Raw genomic sequence first — 16,879 nt, 5'->3', positions numbered from 1 at the left:
CTTGTATTGAGCAGTGGTGCCCTGGGGAAGAGGCGCTGGCTGTCCACTCTATCTATTCCCTTTAATATCTTGTATACCTCTATCATGTCTCCCCTCATCTACCTTCTCTCCTGTCCTCTCTGATTCTATCCTTTTCCATGATAATGCTAAAGGCCAGGGAGCGGTGGTCACTGTTCCCCAGATGCTCACCCACTGAGAGATCTGTGACCTGACCCGGTTCATTACCTAGTACTAGATCTGGTATGGCATTCCCCCAGGTTGGCCTGTCAACATACTGTGACAGGAATCTGTCCTGGACACACTTAACAAACTCTGCCCCGTCTAAACCCTTGGAACGAATCAGGTGCTAATCAATATTAGGGAAGTTAAAGTCACCCATGATAACAACCCTGTTATTTTTGCATCTTTCCAAAATCTGCTTCCCAATCTGCTCCTCTGTATCTCCGCTGCTACCAGAGGGCCTATAGAATACCCCCAATAGAGTAACTGCTCCCTTCCTGTGCCTGACTTCCACCCATACTGACTCAAAAGAGGATCCTGCTACATTACCCACCCTTTCTGTAGCTGTAATAGTATCCCTGACCAGTAATGCCACCCCTCCTCCCCTTTTTCCGCCTTCTCTATCCCTTTTAAAGCACTGAAATCCAGGAATATTGAGAATCCATACCTGCCCTCGTTATACAGCTGTCGTTACATGCACATGCAGTTCAACTCCTTGACTGATTGTGCAGAAAGTTTGAAGTTAATAACTCTTCAGGGGTGATTGATAAGCTCGTGGCCTAAGGTAGAAGGAGATGAGCCATCAAACATTCCATGTCTGATAACCCTTTCATTCCTGGAATAATCCTTGTGAACCTCCTCTGGACCCTCTCCAATGCCAGCACATCTTTTCCAGATGAGGTGCCCAAAACTGTTCACAATACTCAAGGTGAGGCCTCACCAGTGCTTTATAAAGCCTCAGCATCGCATGCTTGCTCTTGTATTCTAGACCTCTTTAAATGAATGCTAACATGGCTTTTGCCTTCCTCACCACTGACTGAGCCTTCAGGGTCTTTTGCACAAGAACTCCCAAGTCTCTCTGCATTTCAGATTCCTGGGTTTTCTCCCCATTTACAAAATATCCCGCACATTTAGTGTTACTACCAAAGTGCATGACCATGCATTTTCTAACATTGTATTTAATTTGCCACTTTCTTGTCCTAATCTGTCCTTCTGCATCCTACCTGTTTCCTCAACATTACCTGCCCCTCCACCAATCTTCGTATCATCTGAAAACTTGTCTACAAATGCATCTATTCCATCATCTAAATCATTTACCTACAGCATAAAAAGAAGTGGTCCCAACACCGATCCCTGTGGAACACCACTAGTCACTGGAAGCCAACCAGAAAAGGATCCTTTTATTCCCACTTGCTGCCTCCTACCAATCAGTCAATGCTCTAACCATATTAGTAACTTTTCTGATAAACCATGGGTTATTAACTTGGTAAGCAGCCTCATGTGTGGCACCTTGTAAAAGGCCTTCTGAAAGTCCAAATATACAAGATGCACTGCATCCCCTTTATCTATCCTACTTGTAATCTCCTCAAAGAATTCCAAGATGTTCGTCAGACAGGATTTTCCCTGAAGGAAACCATACTGACTTGTACTATCTTGTCTTGAATCATGAAGTTCAGCATGAGTCCCCAAACCCTAAGGACTTTCTACAGGGGCACAATTAAGAGCATCCTGACTGGCTACATTACTGCCTGGTATGGGAACTGTACCTCCCTCAATCGCAGGACTCTGCAGAGAGTGGTGTGGACAGCCCAGCACGTCTGTGAATGTGAACTTCCCATTATTCAGGACATTTACAGTGACAGGTGTGTAAAAAGGGCCTGAAGGATCACTGGGGACCTGAGTCACCCCAACCATAATCTATTCCAGCTGCTACCATCCGGGAACCAGTACCACAGCCTTTAAGCCAGGACCAACAGGCTCCAGGAGAGCTTCTTCCACCAGGCCAGCAGACTGATTAATTCATGCTGACACAATAGTATTTCTAAGCTCTATTGACTCTTCTGTTGTTTATCTTACTGTACATAATATTTATTACAAATTACTATAAAGTTCACAATACACATTCAGACAAGACGTAACATAAAGATTTATACTCATCGTATATGTTAAGTTTGTAAGAAATAGAGTCAATTCAATTTGATTCAATTTGCAGATATGGACTGAGAGATCCTCAACTGCAGAGATATCTTGGGACCTAAGTTCATAGCTCCTTGAAAGTGGCAACACAGGTCGATACGGTGGTGAAGAAGGCTTAGAAGATTGAGGGGGGATCTGATTGAAACGTATAAGATCCTAAAGGGATTGGACAGGCTGGATGCAGGAAGATTGTTCCCGATGTTGGGGAAGTCCAGAACGAGGGGTCACAGTTTGAGGATAGAGGGGAAGCCTTTTAGGACCGAGATTAGGAAAAACTTCTTCACACAGAGAGTGGTGAATCTGTGGAATTCTCTGCCACAGCAAACAGTTGAGGCCAGTTCATTGGCTATGTTTAAGAGGGAGTTAGATATGGCCCTTGTGGCTACAGGGGTCGGGGGTATGGAGGGAAGGCTGGGGCGGGGTTCTGAGTTGGATGATCAGCCATGATCATAATAAATGGTGGTGCAGGCTCGAAGGGCCGAATGGCCTACTCCTGCACCTATTTTCTATGTTTCTATGTTTCTATGTTTCTATGCCTGCTTTTATTAGCTGAGGCATTGAGTGCAAAAGGCAAGAACTTTATTTAGGCCACATCTGGAGTATTGCTGATAGATCTGGTTGCCCCTCTGTAGGAAGGATGCTTAGGCTTTGGAGATGAGGCTTACCAGGATGCTTCCTGGTTTAGAGGGCATGTTCTGTCACAAGAGGCCGGATAACTTGGGTTGTTTTCTCTGGAGCACCGGAGGCTGACGGGAGATCTGATAGAGGTTTCCAAGATTATGAGAGGCAGACAGAGAGTATGTATCTTTCTGGGTTGAAATGTCTAATACATGAGGGCATGCACTGAGGTGCAGGCAGGTTTACGAGAGCTGTTGGGAGCGGTTTAAACTAACATGACAGGGTGATCGGAACCAGTATGATAGAGCTGTGGATGAGTCAGCAGGTTTACAAGTAGATGATGGGTGTAACATGAATGTAAGGAAGGACAAGCCAATGATTGGGTACAAATGCAGACAGAGCAAAGAGTTAAATTGTACCACAGAGGCAGAATTCAAAATTCAAAAGGGCAAAGAATGCAGTACTGAAGGTGCTGTATTTAAATGCAGATAGCATTCAGAATAAGGTGGACAAATTTGTGGCACGATTAGACATTGGTCGGTATGGCGATGTTGTCATCACTGAGTCGTGGCTGAAAGAAGGCCATAGTTGGGAGCTTAACATCAAAGGATATACTTTGTATCAGAAGGACAGGCAGGAAGGCATAGCCGGTGCTGTGGCTGTGTTGGTCAGAGATGGAATTATCTTTAGAAAGATGTGACATAGGGTTAGAGAATGTTGAATCTTTGTTAGTGGAGTTAAGAAACTGCAAGGGAGAAAAAAACATTATGGGAATTATATGTAGGCCTCCAAATAGTAGCCAAGATGTGGAGTTGAAATTGCAAGGGGTGCTGGAAAAGGCATTCAATAAGGGTAATGCCACAATTTATTGGCAGACTTCAATATGCAAGGGAATTGGGAAAATCAGGTTGGCATCAGATCGCAAGAGAGAGATTTTGTTGAATGCCTACAAGATGGCTTTTTGGAGAAGCTTGTGCTTGAGCCTACTCGGGGAAAGGTTGTCTTAGATTGGGTGTGGTGCAATAACCCAGATCTTATTAGGGAGCTTAATATAAAGGAAACCTTAGGAGACAGTGATCATAATATGATTGAATACACACTGCAATTTGAGAGGGAGAAGCACAAGTCAGATGGATCAGTATCACAATGGAATAAAGGGAATTACAGAGGTTGAGAGAGAGGAGCTTTCCCAGGGAGATTGGAAGGGGATACTGAAGAGACTGATGGCAGAAGTTTCTGGAAATAGTTCTCAAGGCACAGGATAGTTATGTCCCACAGAGGGAGAAGTTCTCAAATGGCAGGGGTAGGCAAGGGAAGAATAATTAAGATAATGGAACTGATGGGTTTGTGGCAAAGTTTGTGGATGATACTAAGATAGGTGGAGGGGTAGGTGGTGCTGAGGAAGCAATGTGATTACAGCAGGACTTAGAGAAATTGGAAGAATGGGCAAAAAAGCGGCAGATGGAATACAGTGTTGGGAAATGTATGATGATGCATTTTGGTAAAAGGAACAACAGTGCGGACTATTATCTAAATGGAGAGAAGTTTCAAACAACAAAGGTGCAGAGGGACTTAGGAATCCTCATGCAAGACCTATATCTCATAAAGGATGTGTTGTTAATGCAGAGAATCCAGAGGAGGTTCACAAGGATGATTCCGAGAATGAAGTGATAACATAAGAGGAGCATTTAGCAGCTTTGGGCCTGTACTCACTGCAATTTTAAAAAATGCAGCGGGATCTCATTGAAACCTACCGAATGTTTAAAGGACTAGATAGGGTGGATGGTGAAAAGGATATTTCCAATGGTGTGGGTATCCAGAAGTAGAGGGCACAGTCTCAAAATTGAGGGATGACCTTTTAGAACAGAGGTAAGAAGGAATTTTTTTAGCCAGAGAATGTTAAATCTGTGGAAAGCTCTGCCACAGACTGTGGTGGAGGCCCTGTGCTTTTTTAAGGGGGAAGTTGATCATTTCCTGATCAGTCAGGGCATGAAAGGATATGGGCAGAAGGCATGTGTATGTGGTTGAGTAGGATCTGGGATAGTCATGATGGAATGGCAGACAGACTCGATGGGCTGAATGGCCTAATTCTGCTCCTATGTCTTATGGTCTTATGATCTTATGGGGTAGGTTCAAAGGGGATGTGAGGGGTAAGTTCTTAACTCAGAGAATGGTGGGTGCCTGGGATGTGGTGCCTCGTATGGTGGGAGAGGCAAATACATGGAGGCTTTTAAGAGATGTTGGGATAAGCCCATGAATGTCTGGAAGATGGAGGGATGGTGTAGGTAGGAGGGATTACTGTGTGGATGATTTTGATTTGTTTTTTAGCTGGTTCCTTACAACGTTGTGGGCTGAAATACCTGTTCCTGTGCTGTACCATTCTCTGTTCTATTCCACCTGCCACGTGTTTGCCCATGATCCCAATTTGTCTAAGACTTTCTGCAGACTCCCTGCTTCTTGAACACGACCTGCCCCTCCATGCAGATTTTGTGTAATAAACCTGCCCACCACATCTGCCTTGAATCTACTACCTCCCACCCTAAACACCTGCCCTCTGGTACAAGACACTTCAATCCTGTGAAAGAGATACTGCCTCTCTACTCCATCATTGCCTCTCATTATCTTCTGGACCTCTTCAGCCTACACTGTTCCAGCGGAAACAAAAACCAAGTTCATCCTATTTTCAAGTAGACTCAGTCGATAAATTCATTACATCTCCCTTGTGTTCCTCTGTGACTTTGCCCCTTCATAGTATTACAACTGTCTGACCTTTCACCTCCCTCTCTATCTTCTTACAAAGCATTGAGGTTGGAGGTCAGATAGAGATTATTCCAGGAGCCCTGGAGCGCCTGTCATGATTGAGCCCTTGTGTGCTTTGTGTGCAAATGAGCAGGGAATCATTAACCTTAATTAACTTGTAGACACTTGCCAAAATATTATCTCATCTGTCTGCATCGTTTGCTGATCACTCTGCCGAGTTTATCGTGTCCCCAGCTGTGAGATGCAGCATCAGCAGTAGCGATGTTCTGGGTGACACAGTGAGCCGTCACATAGCTCATGGCACCTGGGAAGACTGTTCTGAGAACTGGATGATCTGTCTGTGTTTTGTTCAGGCACATTGTCCCTGGGTTATGTCTCGTTTTTATTGGCTACATGGAACAGTACAAGTTCCAAGCCTACACCATCAACTCTTAGTCTTGCCACTGATGTGGCTGACCTGCTGATTGTGCCCTCGACTTTGAGATTTCTTGCATGAGCTGGGAGTTTTTATGGGATTTAACTTCCACTGTCTTTCATGATACCCAGACACCACCAATCGCATCTTTAACAAAAGAACACCAATGCATTTCATTATCTGAAACAACCCAGAAATCACATCCAAGTCCACGTCCCATTTTTATGTTAAATAAAACAGTTCTCCCCCTCCACTACTGGCAATTCAGCCCTCAAATGTATCTCCTCCATATCCCACAGGTCTGCCATTACGTCTAAATCCCATTTCGATACGACAAGGATAGTGTTCCCACTCTAGAGCATATCTCTGTAAGTACTTGTGTTTCTCTGATTCTACCATCAGTCTGCACTCACCTTCATTTCTCAGTGGGAGAGAATTTTGGAGATGGTGATCACAATTCAATCTCCTTTACAATAGCATTGGAGAGGGATAGGAACAGACATTTAATTGGAATAAGGGGAAATATGAGGCTATCAGGCAGGAACTTGGAAGCATAAATTGGGAACAGATGTTCTCAGGCAAATGTACAGCAGAAATGTGGCAAATGGCAGAGCAGACTCGATGGGCCGAATGGCCTACTTCTGCTCCTTTGTCTTATGGTCTAAATGTTCAGGGGATATTTACATGCTGTTCTGCATAAGTATGTTCCAATGAGACAGAAAGGATGGTAAGGTACAGGAACTGTGGTGTACAAAGACTGTTGTAAATCTAGGCAATGACAGAGGTCAAGAAGATTACAAGGCCAGCAAGAAGGAGCTTAAGAATGAAATGAGGAGAGCCAGAAGGGGCCATGAGAAGGCCTTGGCGGACAGGACTAAGGAAAACCCCATGGCATTCTACAAGTATATGAAGAGCAAGAGGATAAGATATGTAACTCAGTTACAGAGTAAGGTTAAATAGGTTAGGACTTTATTCCCTGGAGCGTAGAAGAATGAGGGGAGATTTGATAGAGGTATATAAAATTATGATGGATATAGATAGAGTGAATGCAAGCAGGCTTTTTCCACTGAGGCAAGGGGAGAAAAAAACCAGAGGACATGGGTTAAGGGTGAGGGGGGAAAAGTTTAAAGGGAACATTGAGGGGGAGCTTTTTCACACAGAGTGGTGGGAGTGTGGGTTCTTTCTTAACATTTAAGAATAAATTGGACAGATACCTGGATGGGAGGTGTTTGGAGGGATATGGTCCGTGTGCAGGTCAGTGGGACTAGGCAGAAAATGGTTCGGCACAGCCAAGAAGGGCCAAAAGACCTGTTTCTGTGCTGTAGTTTCTCTATGGTTTCTATGAGAGAATAGGACTAATCAAGAGTGACAGTGGAAAAGTGTGTATGGAACCGGAGGAGATAGCAGAGGTACTTAATGAATACTTTGCTTCAGTATTCACTATGGAAAAGGATCTTGACGATTGTAGGGATGACTTACAGTGGACTGAAAAGCTTGAGCATGTAGATATTAAGAAAGAGGATGTGCTGGAGCTTTTGGAAAGCATTAAGTTAGATAAGTCACCGGGACCAGATGAGATGTACCCCAGGCTACTGTAGGGAGGCGAGGGAGGATATTGTTGAGCCTCTGGCGATGGGGATGAGAGAGGTTCCGAAGGATTGGAGGGTTACGGATGTTGTTCCCTTATTCAAGAAAGGGAGTAGAAATAGCCCAGGAAATTATAGACCAGTAAGTCTTACTTCAGTGGTTGGTAAGTTGATAGAAAAGATCCTGAGAGGCAGGATTTATGAACAATTGGGGAGGCATAATATGGTTAGGAATACTCAGCATGGCTTTGTCAAAGGCAGGTCGTGCCTTACAAACTTGATTGAATTTTTTGAAGATGTGACTAAACACATTGATGAAGGTAGAGCAGTAGATGCAGTGAATATGGATTTCAACAAAGCATTTGATAGTGTACCCCATGCAAGGCTTATTGAGAAAGTAAGGAGGCATGGGATTCAAGAGGACATTACTTTGTGGATCCAGAATTGGCTTGCCCACAGAAGGGAAAGAGTCATTTTGACAGGTCATACTCTCCATGGAGGTTGGTGACCAGTGGTGTGCCTCAGGGATCTGTTCTGGGACCCCTACTCTTCGTGATTTTTATAAATGACCTGGATGAGGAAGTGAAGGGATGGGTCAGTGAATTTTCTGATAACAGAAAGGTTGGGGGTGTTGTGGATAGTGTGGAGGGCTGTCAGATGTTACAGCGGGACATTGATAGGATGCAAAACTGGGCTGAGAAGTGGCAGATGGAGTTCAAAGCAGATAAGTGTGGAGGTGGTTCATTTTGGTAGGTCAAATATGATGGCAGAATACAGTATTAATGTTAAGACTCTTGGCAGTGTGGAGGATCAGAGGGATCTTGGGGTCCGAGTCCATAGGTCACTCAAAGCTGCTACGCAGGTTGACTGTGTAGTTAAGAGGTGTATGATGTATTAGCCTTCATAAATTGTGGGATTGAATTTAGGTGCTGAGAGGTAATGTTGCAGCTGTCTAGGACCCTGGGCCAGACCCCACATGGAGTAATGTGCTCAGTTCTGGTCGCCTTACTACAGGAAGGATGTGGAAACCATAGAAAGGGTGCAGAGGAGATTTGCAAGGATATTGCCTGGATTGGGGAGCATGCCTTATGAGAATAGGTGGAATGAACTCGGCCTTTTCTCCTTGGAGCGACGAAGGATAAGAGGTGACCTGATAGAGGTGTATAAGATGATGAGAGGCATTGATCGTATGGATAGTCAGAGGCTTTTTCCCAGGGCTGAAATGTCTAGCACAAGAGGGTATAATTTTAAGGTGCTTGGAAGAAGGTGCAGAGGAGATGTCAGGGATAAGTTGTTTTTTTTACTATGCTGACAGAGGCGAGTGTGTGGAATGGGCTGTCGGCAACAGTGGTGGAAGCAGATATGTTAGGGTTTTTTCTAAAGAGACTCCTGGATAGGTCCATGGAGCTGAGATAAATAGAGGGCTATGGATAACCAATTTATAAGGCAACAACATGTTTGGCACAGCTTTGTGGGCCGAAGGGCCTGTATTGTGCTGTAAGTTTTCTATATTTCTATGTTTCATCTCCCCCATTTCCCGACATCACCATACTCTATCCAGCCACTACACTAAATGGAATAGATCTCCTCTTGTCCTTACCCAATATTCCAGAAAACTCACATTTAGCCCAACATCCTCCATAACCTCCTCCAACTACAAATGGATATTACCACAAGCAAAGTTTCCACAACTCCACCACTCTCTGCTTTCAGAAGGGATCAATTTTTACAGATCACCCTTTTGCTCATTGATCTTCCTCCTGATATGCAAGGGGGCAAGAGCTATGTCTGCCCTACACAAAGCCCCCTCACCGCCATTGAAGGAGACAAGCAGTTCTGTTAGGCAAGGTCACTTGCCAGTCGTTCAGTGTTGTCTATTGTAATCAGGGCTCCCATTGCAGCCCTCTCTCTATTGGTGTGGTTCGACACAGGCACTGTTTCATTCAGAAATTTAGCTTCATCTGCCACAAGAGGTGAAACTTCCCAGTGGCCACCCACAAATTTCTACATCTCTATCATTTCTGTCTCAGTGATCCTCAAGGGAAGAGGGGAGAAGGGACAAGATGTGGTGGTAGGTCATTCATTAGTTCGGAGAACAGAAAAGGAGGATCAGTGTTGCCTACTGGGTGCCAGGGTCCGGGACGTCTCAGACAGAGTCTTCAGCATTCTTCAGTGGGAGGATCCACAGACAGAGGCTGTGTCCATTTAATTACCAATTACAAACTAGGAAGAGCGATGAGGTTCTGCAAAGTGATTTAGGTGCTGAGTTAAAGAGCAAGACTCCAGGATTATTCTCCATGTGACATGCTACTGAGATCAGTTAGGAAAATTATATATGGCTAAGTAGGTGCTGCAGGAGGAAGGATGTCAGACTGTTCGGATCATTGAGCTACCTCCCGGGGAAGGTGGGACCTATACACAAGAGACATTGCACGCATAAACTGGACAGGGACTCATATCCAAGTGGGAAGTTTTGGGAGTTCTGCATGGATTGGGTGAGATGGGTTAAGGGGATTGGGGTGCGTTTAAACTGGAGTAGCAGGGGGATAGGAACCACATTCCCTGAACAGATCATGGAGAGTTTGTGGGGACAGATGTTGTTAAGATATCGAACAAAGTTGGGAAACAAATGGTTGAGCATGGTGTGACAAATTAACTGAGCAATGTCTATTTTACTGTATATTTTAATGGATCAAGTCATGGAAATATGATATTGTAGCCATCAGTGGGACTTGGATGCAGAAGAGGCAGGACTGGCAGCCCAATATTCTAAGGTCCCCTTGGTTTAGATGTTACAGAGTGGGAGGGAATAAAGGAAGAGGGTGGCGTTACTAGTCAGGGAAAATGTCACAGTAATGATCCATCAGGCCAGACTGGAGAACTCGACCAGTGAGGCATTATAGGTGGAAATGAGAAATAAGAAAGTTATGAGCACTGTTGCACAAAACTGATACCCAATGAGAATAACCATGACGGGTGGATGCTGCAACTATTTGGATTCACTTGAACAAATGGACCCAAACTCGGTAGTTCCTCCGAGACTCACTTTATTGTTAATACAGAGAAGAAAATAGAGAGTTGCGAGAAATGCTTTGTATTGTACACTACCTACACCACTGACACGTAGGGCTAACTTAAGCAACCCCTGGTAGTCTACACCGCCAAGTATACTTAGCAACGTCTGCGTGGTCCCTGAGGCAGGCGATCGACCATGGACTGGCTAGGGTGAAGGTCCTAGGCACCTGTTCAGCTGCTCAGCCTGAAGGTGGGACCCAGGCGAGTGGTCTGCCCAAGAAAGAACTTGTCCACCTTTATAGCACTATCACCACCTCGCAGTCCAGCTGGAAGGGGCTAGGCATCCAATCTGACGCTTACACGGCCCTAACTTGGGCCAATCCAAGTCCTGGCCATGTATTGAGCCAACATACATCCTCCATAACTGCAAGTACCACGGTCAGGTGACCGTTATCAACCGGCCTTTGCCCCCTCAGGGACAATGCATCCTATTAATCTTACAAACAAACAATGTAAAAATCATTCTTTAGAGACAAGGTGATTAATTAATTTTACACAAATCAGCACTTTTAGCTGTCTCTCAGGCATGTTATCTGGTAGACCAGAGTCACATATTGTTCTCCCCTTATCTAGTATCAAGGGTCAATCTGCCCAACAACATACCAGGCCCACAAATTCCTAATTGTTAACCACTTCCTTGTCATGCCAATTTTCATACCCACACACCTATACACCATACACTTACCTATACAGACCACATTAATGAGGCTATTCTACAGACCACCCAACTGTTCTGGGGATTAAGCAGAACCACTTTGCAAAGAGATGGCAGGCTGTTACAAGAAACACAAGGTTGTTATAATAGGTAATTTTAATCTCCCACATATTGACTGTAACTCCCATAATGTAAAAGGCTGAGATTGGATAGAATTTGTCAAAGGTGTTCAGGAAACTTTCCTTAATGAGTACAGAGAAGGAGGAGGGATCAAGATACTTGCAGGCACATGATAAAATAGGCCATATTCAGTATAGTTTCCTCAAAGGAAAATCTTGCCTGACAAATCTGCTGGAATTATTTGAAGAAATAACAAGCAGGATAGACAAAGGAGAATCAGTTGATATGTACTTGGATTTTCAGAAGTTCTTTCACAAGGACGTGCACATGAGGCTGTTTAACAAGCTGTGAGCTCATGGTATTACAGGGAAGATTCTAGCATGGATAAAGCAGTGGCTGATTGGCAGGAGGCAAAGATGGGAATAAAGGGAGCATTTTCTGGCTGGCTGCCGGTGGTGTTCCACATAGGTCTGTGCTGGGACCGATTCTTTTTACATTCTATGTCAATGAATTAGATGATGGAATTGATGGCTTTTTTTGCAAAGTTTGCAGATGATATGAAGATAGGTGGAGGGGCAGGTTGTTTTGAGGAAATAGAGAGGCTACAGAAGGACTTAGATCAGAAGGATGGGAAAGAAATGGTAGATGGAACACAGTGCCGGGAAGTGTATGGTCTTGCAGTTTGGTCAAAGAAATGAAAGGGTTAAATATTTTTCAAAATAGAGCACATACAAAAAACTGAGGTGCAAAAGGACTTCAGAGCCCTTGTGCAGGATATCCTAAAGATTAATTTGCAGGTTGAGGCTGTGGTGAGGAAGACAAATGCAATGTTAACATTCATTTCAAGAGGAGTAGAATATAAAAGAAAGGATGTAATATTGAAGATTTATAAAGCACCGTTGAAGCCTTATTTGGTGTATTGTGAGCAGATTTGTCCCCTTACATTAAAAAGGATGTGCTGAAACTAAAGAGGTTTCAAAGGAGGTTCACAAAAATGATTTCCTGGACTGAATGACTTGTGATATGAAGAGTGTTTGATTGTTCTGGGCCTCTATTCAGTAGAATTCAGAGGAATGAGGGGGTAACATCATTGAAGCCTATTGAATGGAGAAAGGCCTTGACAGAGTGGATGTTTCCTATGGTGGGACAATTTAAGACCAGAGGACACAGCTTCAGAATAGAGAGGAGTAGTTTTAGAACAGATGAGGCAGAATTTCTTTAGCTAGAGAAAGGTGAATCTGTGGAATTCTTTGCCAGAGGCAGCCGTGGAGGCCAGGGTTTTATGTATATATAAGGCAGAGGTTGATAGAGTCTTAATTGGTCAGGGCCTGAAAGCTTATGGGGAAGAAGGCTATGATGGAACAGAACAGGGCAGGTGAAAGAAGATAGTGTAGTGAAACATCTTGCATCTCGTGATCATAATGCCACTAATATCAAAGTATGAATTGAAAAAGATAGTTCTGGTCTAGTCTGGTTGAGATTCTAAAATGGAGAAAGGCCAATTTTGAAGGACAGAAAGAATCCGGCAAGTGTGGATTGTGGCAGGCTGGTTGTTTTTCTGGCAAAGGTGTACTGTATTTGGTAATTGGGAGATCCTAAAAAGTGACATTTGGAGAGGACAAGGCTTGAATATGCCATTTTAGGAATCTAGATTTTGAGGAGATAGTGGTGTGTAGACAGATAGGAACAAATCTGCACGTTATGGAGAAAGCGGAAGTAAGAGAACTCTCAAAAAGGAATCTAGAGGACTAAAGGAAGGCTGAGGTTACCTTAGCACAAAACATGAAAGAGAATCCTAAGGATTTCTACAAATATGTTAAGAGCTAAAGGAATAAGAGACAAAATTTCCTTTGGAAGATCAGATTGGTAACCACCGTAATCAAACGAGATGGAAGTGTCAGGGTGCTGGAGTGGGGATCCAATCGCAGAGCCAGTACTGTGCACACAGTGATATTAATTGAGTAACAAATCCTGAGATGCAAACAAAGTTGGCGTCAAAGTTCAGGAAGAGGTCAAAACATCCAGAGAAATCCAAAAACCAGAATCTGGAAACAGTGTGTTGATAGTCAGACGGACAGAGTACAGATACGAATACTGGAAAGGCTCAGGAAAATTCACTCGCACAATCTGGCAACAAATAGGTGCAAACACAGGACTAAAATACACTGACAATAAACAGAGAGGCAGATGATAGGTGGAGCACAATGAGACACAGGTGCCACCAATACAGGTAATAATGAGAAACAGGTGAGAGACGGAGTACTCAGTAATACAGGGGCCGGAGTAGAGCAGGAGCAGGGACAGGAGCATATGGCAATACAAAACCACAGGCTGACAGCTAGGGGGAAACACACAAAAAGACAGAGTTCAACTGGAAATACTGACAGTACCCCCGCCCCCCTCTACGGACACCTCCTGGTATCACAACAGGTAGAGCTGGGTGCTGGCGATAGAAGTCCCTGATGAGAGAGGGGTCCAGGATGTTACGGACGGGGACCCAGCACCTCTCCTCAGGACCGTAGCCCTCCCAGTCCACAAGGTACTGGAGGCCACGGCCCCAGTGACGAATGTCCAGCAGTTAACGCACCATGAATGCCTCTGACCCATGAATGAGCCTTGCGGGGGGTGGGGGAGGGGGAAGTTGGGGGACAGGACACGGGGTGGCTCATGAAAGGCTAATGCGGGACACATGGAAGGTGGGATGATTACGGCAAAGAGTGGAGGGGAGCTTGAGATGGACGGCAGCAGAGCTGATGACTTTAGCAATGGGAAAGGGGCCGATGAAGTGAGGGGCGAGCTTGCAGGAATCCACCTTGAGGGACAGGTCTTGGGTTGAAAGCCACACACGCTGTCCCTGGCAGTAACGTTGGGCCTTGGAGTGATGGCAGGCAGCTTGACCCTGGCAGAGGCACTGAGAAAGGCAGAGCGTGTGTGCCTCCATGTCCACTGAATGCCTCAGCGGATGGATTGTCAACCTCCTCCTCCAGCACAGGAAACAATGGAGGCTGGTAGCCAAGGCAGCACTCGAAAGGGACGGATGGGTGGATGAGGACAGAAGAGAGTTTATGGTGTACTCAGCCCAAGGTAGCTGCTGGCTCCATGTGTAGGGGTTCTGGGAGACCAGACACTGCAATACTGTCACTAGCTGTTGGTTGGCCCGCTCGGTCTGGCCATCGGTCTGTGGGTGGAATCCTGAAGACAGACTCAGAGGCACCCAGAAGATTACAGAATGCCCTCCAGAAGCTGGATGTGAATTGACAGCCCCTGTCTGACAACATCTACAGGTAAACCATGCAATTTAAAAACGTGCAGTACTAGTAATTTGGCTGTTTCATTGGCCGAGGGAAGTTGAGGTAAAGGAATGAAGTCTACAGATTTGGAGAAACTATGAACTACTGTGAGAATGGTGGTATTATCATCTGACTGGGGGGTTGGGGCGGGTGGTGGGGTGGGGGGGAAGTCCGGTGACAAAATCCAAGGCAATGTGGGACCAGGGTCTCTTGGGGATAGACAGGGGTTGTAATAGACCAGCGGGTGACCGGTTAGAGTTCTTGCCTTGAGCACAGACTGAGCAGGCTGAGATGAAGTTGTGGATGTCATCTCCCATGGAGGGCCACCAGAACCGCCGACTGATGAAGGCCTGAGTATGCTTGGTTCCAGGGTGACAGGATAACCAGGAAGAATGACCCCACTGCAATACCTGTGAGCGGACTGAGTTGGGAACATAAACACGGTTAGTGGGGTATTGACCGGGGGCTGCCTTTAGTCCAGCGGTCATGGAGTATACGGATCCCTTCTTTGTAGAAGTGGTCCACAGCAGGGGTGATTGATAAGTTCGTGGCCTACAGTAGAAGGAGATGAGTTATTAACTTCAAACTTTCTGCATTATCACTCAAAGAGTTTAGCTGCAATTGCATGTAACAAGAGCATCTTGGACCTCCAGGTGGTCCACAACAGGGGTGATTGATAAATTCGTGGCCCAAGGTAGAAGGAGTTTAGTTATACTGCTCTTGTTACATGCACAGGGCAGTTCAACTCTTTGAGTGAAAATGCAGAAAGTTTGAAGTTAATAACTCATCTCCTTCTACCTTAGGCCACGAACTTATCAATCACCCCTCGTATATTGGGAGACTCTCATTCTTTTAAGTTTAAATAGTTGTTTATGGGTTATAGGTAAAAATATGTTAACTGCATATATTATCACGCTACCACATGATGCATGTGCACCTCACTTAAAATGAACTCGAAGTCAGACCCACAATCTCAGAATTCTTTAGCTTCCTTTAAATTAGTTTTGTGCTTTGAGGTTATGAAACATAACATCAGTCATCCAAGAACTATCCTCCCAATCTCCACCCTGTGCAGGCCAATCAATATTCAGTAGGTTTTATTGACATGGCTCCTCATACTTCTATACTCCAGTGAGTACTCTGAGTTGAGGAGGGACCAATCAGTGAGAGGAATTCATCAGAAAATGTCAATAAAAATAGCACAGGTGTGAGCAAAGCACCCATTCTTTCCAGAGTGCCAACGTTTACAGGGGCTTTGGCTCAGCAGGCTAAGGCAAGATCAGGTTTAGGTAAGGTAAAGTATCTTGTAAGTTCTTTTCAGTGTGCCAATGTTGTCAGATCTCTCAGTGGGAGAGCATTTTGGAGATAATGATCATAATTCTGTCTCCTTTACAATAGCATTGCAGAGAGACAGGAACAGCCAAGTTAGAAAAGCATTTAATTGGAGTAAGGGGAATTATGAGGCTATCAGGCAGGAAATTGGAAGCTTAAATTAGAAACAGATGTTCTCAGGGAAAAGTACAGAAGAAATATGGCAAATGTTCAGGGGATATTTGTGTGGAGTTCTGCATAGGTAAGTTCCATTGAGACAGGGAAGTTATGGTAGTGTACAGGAACCAAGGTGTACCAAGGCTGTAATAAATCTAGTCAAGAAGAAAAGAAAAGCTTACAAAAGGTTCAGAGAACACACATAAAAGTTGCTGGTGAACGCAGCAGGCCAGGCAGCATCTCTAGGAAGAGGTGCAGTCGACGTTTCAGGCTGAGACCCTTCGTCAGGACTAACTGAAGGAAGAGTGAGTAAGGGATTTGAAAGTGGGAAGGGGAGGGGGAGATCCAAAATGATAGGAGAAGACAGGAGGGGGAGGGATGGAGCCAAGAGCTGGACAGGTGATAGGCAAAAGGGGATACGAGAGGATCATGGGACAGCAGGTCCAGGAAGAAAAACAAGGGGGGGGGAGGACCCAGAGGATGGGCAAGGGGTATATTCAGAGGGACAGAGGGAGAAAAAGGAGAGTGAGAGAAAGAATGTGTGTATTAAAAATAAGTAACAGATGGGGTACGAGGGGGAGGTGGGGCATTAGCGGAAGTTAGAGAAGTCAATGTTCATGCCATCAGGTTGGAGGCTACCCAGACGGAATATAAGGTGTTGTTCCTCCAACCTGAG

Source organism: Mobula hypostoma, chromosome 3, assembly GCF_963921235.1.
Source record: "Mobula hypostoma chromosome 3, sMobHyp1.1, whole genome shotgun sequence".
NCBI lineage: Eukaryota > Metazoa > Chordata > Chondrichthyes > Myliobatiformes > Myliobatidae > Mobula > Mobula hypostoma.
Note: the sequence above shows the minus strand (reverse complement) of the source record.